The following is a 6,000-nucleotide window of genomic DNA, read 5'->3' on the forward strand; positions in this document are numbered from 1 at the left end:
AACAATATCCTCAAGAACAATGCGGAAAAAACATGTTACGAGGACGTGAAATTTTGATACTTTGATTAGCATTTGATTAACTTGCCAATCATGCGTACACATGTGAGGTGCACATGTGATGTGCAACTAGTTATTTCACAATGATGGACCAAGGACCCCAAGATGTCAATCAGTCACATTAGTCAAGCACTAAGTGGTACTTGTCACAGATGATGGCCTAGAACATTTTATTAGCCATTAAAGGCAATGGTAGCATTAGGAACTAAGCATTAATTAATTAACTAATGCTAGTTCAAGGACTAATAAATGCTCAAAAATACTTGGATGACGAATTGGCCTAGCCAATTTAATTATTGGCTTGTAAAATTATTTTTAAAGAAAGAATTATTAATTAAATTAATTTTCCAAAACATTACTAGTTTTTAAAATTTTAATTTAAATAGGCTGAAATCTGCAATTAGAAGGTTATCACTTGGCAAAACTTGCTTGTACAAAAAAACCCTGCGTACCCAAAATGATTGTTATAAAACGCATTTTGGAACCCAAACATTTTGGGGCCACGATGTTTCCATTTCGAGCAGCTATGATTACAAGCAAGGAACACATGCAAGTGGCAACAATTCTGGGACACACAAGGGCATGTGACTACATGTGGGCTCCTGTTGATAGTGGTGGACTGTGGTCAAGAAGCCATTCACAACAAGGCAACATTAAATGTCGGCCAATTTTGGCAATGAGAGACTGAAATTTCTCTCTCCAGCTTTCTCTCTATTCTCTCAATCAATTCATAGCTTCCACGAGATCTCATCCAAATTTAGTCCTATGAGGGTGCAATGAAGATTATCTATTGATAAACCCTCATCTACAAAATAAATTAGGGTTTACCAACCACCCTAGGAAGCATACTTAGAATTCAAGGCCTAGTACTTGAAATTCAGCAATTGAAATTTGGAGATTTCAAAAAGTTTCAAGAGGCCTAGCTACCAACATTAAATGTGGAGCAAAATTTGTCTTTCAAGGAGCAAATAAAAGCCTAATCCCCAAGAAAACTAAGGGGCAAATTGGTTTAAAAGCTTGTTGGTTGCTATGGACAACAAGATGTATTGAAGATTAAATGAGATCAAGCTCTCATTGTACTTCAACCTTTAGCAATACAAGTTAAAGAAATACCACAAGGGCTACCAATTTTAGGGCCAAACAAGTTTCCAATGTCCAAGATGAAGTAGTTAACATTTATAGTTTCAATTTATGTGAATTTTATTGCTTGTTGAGATGAAGTGATAGCATGTGTATTTTCAATTTATATGAATTTTATTGATTACTATAATTAGTGTTTAATCGGGTTATTCACCATTCTATCTAAGAAGAAGGCTAGTTCCATTGCTAGGATGCCATCAATCCCTTGATTTGGTGGACCCATGACACCTGATTGAAAGTCAGAAGCATTGCTCTAGTATTGAAATTGTAATCAATTGAGCATTACAACAAGACCGTGTTCATACAATGACATCAATGATGATACCTCTCAATCTTAAGATTCACAAATTGTAGGGAAAATGCAATTGCCTAATCTTGGACAAGGCACTCAACATGGCCAACAAGCTCAAAAAGTTGGGTATAGACCAAAATACACGTTCTTCTAGGCCTCTTAAAGTTGATGACCAGCAAGAGGAACAACAATTTGACAACCAATTTAAGGATTAGCTAAGGACAACAGCTAAAATGTTTGTGCAATTGGCAAATGATCCTCGATTACTTGTTGAACTTCCCAAAGAAAAGTAGCAAAGACAAGAAGAGAAAACCATCTTCAAGAGCTTTGGGACAACAACACACATCAAAGGAAGAATCAATGTGGCAACATGATGTTCCAAAGGTGGGTAATGAGCATAAGCAAATGATGCCAATGGGGCAATTGATACATATACAAGGCCAACTTGAAAGTGCCAATCCAATGCTTTTTGAATAGCAAGGCATATAGGCTAATGCAACTCACCTGGATTACTTTGGTGATAGTTCAATGTTCCAAGCAATGGCTGATAATGCTTTGGCTAAGGGAATGCAAGGACCAAATGTATTTAGTATGCAACCACCTATACATGGTGTACTTGGACAGCAAGATGTATTGAAGATTGAAGAAAATCAGGTTGGATCTCAATGTACTCCAACCTTAATGATTGTTCTTGTATGTACTATGATGAGTCGTTGTCATTGTTATTAAATTGTACCAAATTCCCCATAATGTGAGGGAGGTTGTTAGCAATGAGTATATCTCATAGGTGAGCCTTTGCAAGTATAGTGGGTTGTTTCCAATCGTAATGTGATGGCTACATTTATTGCACCAATTTATGGCCACATGGCACTTTGTTGGCTGGCTAACTAAAAAGATTTGGTGCATTATTTATGGCCGGCCTAATCGTGATTAGAGCCTATCTATAGATTGTCACTCCCTCCTAAGTGTCTTCAACATTCACTCACAAGTTCGTGCTTGGTGCAAAGAGGGAATCGGTACCCAATGCCCGTGACTCTAGAAACCTGAGTCTTGTGCTGTCTTGTGTGTTGGTATATAGATTCCATTTCCTAAGCATATCTTTTCTAAGTTCTTTTATTCTTTTGTGGTGTTCTTATTATTTGCAAGGTTTCTCTTTGTTTTTGTGTTTATATAGTCGATTACCACACATTTTCATGCTTTCAACATTGCACCCTGTCCTAACAATCTCTAGTCCTCTTACTCCATGACATGGCAATGAGGCCCAAAGCCCTCTCAAAAGAGGCAATGATACCTTCCCCAAATGTCATAGTATGTTGCAGACCTATGTATGTAGTGCTCCTCCATCTCAAGCTCTCAACCACATAATTGATATGTCATGTCCTCAGCTCAAATTTCTGTCCATCTATCTATGTCTATCCTCATCCTATGGGAGGAGGTGCAAATCTGTCCAATAGCATCCCACACACCGTGGGAGACCCATGCTGCCATACCATGACCTTAGTCTTACCGAGATTCATCTCTATCTCTGCAAAATGCATGTAGTGCATTCAAATGGCATTGCAAGCCCTCCAATGAGCCTAAAACGGGCACAACATCATTAACATATAATAGTATCAATATCAACACTCCAACTAGGCAAGCTCCAACTCCACCTCCTCTATCAATGTGGTCAGACCACTCATCCATATATAATACAGTTAGTGTGGGTAAAATCAAGCATCCCTATTTTACTCCTGTGGTGCTGTCAATTCTTACAAACATCCTTGTATTTGTCCATATACTGCCTGTCAATTTCTCATACAATGCATAGATTCCCCATTGCATACCCTTTGGATCATTGAGGGTTTGTGGCCCCTCGCTTTGAAGGATCACTTTCAATACTTGAAACAAACAGCAATCCCCAGCCCTCATACATGCCAAACCCTTCGCTCATTCACTACCATTGGAAGTAGGGCATTGCCTAGCGGTCTACAATTTGCTGTTACTGATACACGGATCTGTACAAATTGAACACAAAAGGAATGTCACCAATGTTAGAATAGTGCTACAGTCTGGCTGGTAGTTGAAAATGCAGTTCAACCGGTAGCCATCGGAATTCTGCTGCAACCTACATCAACATGCACGCTGACGAAAAGAGCTTATTCATGTTGCTTGTAAGGCACAGGACCAGCTTCTATAGGCATGAAAGGCCCAATGGAAATCAAATAATCGACAAGTCAAAAGATCAAAAGCATGTTTTCGACCCGTCGACAGAAGAATTTATTTCCTCAACAATAATTTGTGGAAAGAAGTTACTGGAGACGAACTTTGCCACATACACAAGCATGTGATGTGCTGCATGCGTCACACATACGCCCGCGCGCGCAGACACACAAACACAGAGAGAGAGACAGACAGAGAGAGAGAGAGAGAGAGAGAGAGTGTGTGTGTGTGTGTGTGTGTGTGGTTATAAATGTTGCCAAGAAAATACCTCGATAATCCTACACTGCCATCTGCCAGAGAGAAGGAGGACATCGCCGGACCTGCATGGCACCTTCCGATCTCTGCGACCCTCAAAACAACTGAGGCGCCATGACCAGCAAGAACCAGTTGTTGCTCCGCCCAACCCAGCCGGTCCTCTAACCCACCCCGTCTTCCCACTTTCCTTGAGCTATAAAGATCGCCTACCGGCCTCCTGCCTAGTAATGGGGCACTCGCCTACGAACAGAAGGGTGCGTTGAGATGCATTGGAGCTTTGCTCTTTTGTTCTTGTCTATTAGATTTTTGCTTTAGGAAAAAAGAGAAAGTGTAGGAGAAACAATTTGGCACATGGATCATGATTCATGGTTCTTGTCCATGTATGGTAAGATCAAATCTCCTCCAATTCAGATTCACTGGGAAAGGGTTTTATTTATGCCCGTTACCTGAAGCGCTTGTTGGTTTATGTCAACATCATGTATGTGTGTCCCAGTTGAGTTTAATTCATAGAAATGAACCAATCTTGATTTGCTTCACCCATATGAGGGGGTATTGGCACCTTTTAAAAAGTTTTTATTTCATGCTAATGCGCTCTAAGCAAGAGCATGATTGGATCTTGGCCTCATTGGTGGGCTACAAAGGAAACTACATATATGTCTTACCATGGTCACCCTGATTCTCTCTTGATGATACCTTGGCTCATGAATGCCTAATGCTTGCTTTGGATATCCTTTACCACGCTACCAGACCAGATGAATAGTGAGTTTGGTGCGCAAATCGGATGTCGTATGCGTACGTAGCGAGCGTCGGAAGGTCCCTAAGAACAAAGAACTCTACATTTTGCTCAAAATCCAAGAGAACAAGCTTGCACGACATGAAGCAAGAAGACCAATTGGGTACAATCTCCCCCCATGCCTTGTGTGAGTGCTCCACAAAGCATGTATTTAATATTTTATTCATCTCCAAGCTCAAATAATAGCCCAAATTTACAATTAGCATGCTTTAGCTTTTGCGTTTGCTTTTGTCCAAATAAAGAATAAAGTGGTTGGGCGCCCTAAGAGTCAGGATGTGCCTAAATACAATGACCAATAATGAATATTTAAATCGTGCGTCCATACACATACAAAATAATAAATATATGTCAAGCACTTCAATAAATAAGCGCGTCAAAATAAATATTGGCACCACGCCTAAGACATGCACCCATCAAAAATGATAATTTCTTCTAAATAACTTGAATACATGCTATCGCTCACTGCTTCTTAGTACCACCGCCACCTACTCTACACATCAACTAAAGCATTCACAATTGTTAGAAAATAATAAAATTAAACCGACAAAAGTAAATACCTAGTAGTCTTCAGCTACAAAATAAATAAATAGATTGGAACACTGTCCTAACCTTAATTTAATACGAATGCACAATCTAAACTCATAAATGTCCATTAATTTAAATATGTATTTTGCAAAATCGCCCGCTATGGAATCATCCACTTACACATTAAATTAACATGATGCCCGAAAAAGGCAGGCGTCCCCATCGACTTTTCGCACAAGGAATCCAAATTTAATACTAGTGCGCACTCTAGACTCATAAATGTCCATTAATTTAAATATGTATTTTGTGGAATCACCCACTTACACATTAAATTAACGTGACACCCGAAAAGGATATGTGTCACCATCAACTGTTTGCACAAGGAATCTACCTTGTATACGAGCCCCTGTAAATAAATATAATTTTACGGAATCCACCACAAAACCTCACGGAATCTACCATGGAATATGCCTCCTGGCATCATACCCTCGGGGTGGGATTGCAATTGTCCTCAATTGCTATTAGCTCAATGTGGAGCGAGTAGTGAGGGGTAAATACTTAGGTCATGAGCGAGCATCCATTGGACCCCTTCAACAAGATGATTTTTAAATTTTACCAAATATCTAGAATATCTATGGCTAGTTCTAATGGTCATAAAGTCAGTATCTAGAATAGTCTCAAGTTCAAGGATTTCAGTTTCTTCTTCTAACAAAGGAGGATTTTCATAGATAGTGTG

At 39.5% G+C, this 6,000-nt stretch overlaps 1 protein-coding gene across 4 annotated transcripts in view; it reads right to left on the reverse strand.

Annotated features, from left to right (window-relative positions):
* The window catches only part of LOC148032499 (uncharacterized), a 72,297-nt gene extending 68,070 nt beyond the window's left edge, over window positions 1-4,227 (reverse strand). For 2 of the 4 annotated variants that reach the window (XM_087683178.1, XM_087683177.1), the window contains exon 1: window positions 3,960-4,226. The gene's annotated coding sequence lies outside the window, so the exon portion shown is untranslated. Of the gene's footprint in view, window positions 1-3,315; window positions 3,487-3,959 lie in introns of all 4 variants that reach the window. The other 2 variants (XM_087683179.1, XM_087683180.1) reach the window with 2 other exon arrangements.
* Window positions 4,228-6,000: the final 1,773 nt, after the last annotated feature.

This window comes from Lygodium microphyllum, chromosome 8 (assembly GCF_053477565.2).
Source record: "Lygodium microphyllum isolate KBCC chromosome 8, Lygodium_microphyllum_v1.1.10, whole genome shotgun sequence".
Classification (NCBI taxonomy): Eukaryota; Viridiplantae; Streptophyta; class Polypodiopsida; order Schizaeales; family Lygodiaceae; genus Lygodium; species Lygodium microphyllum.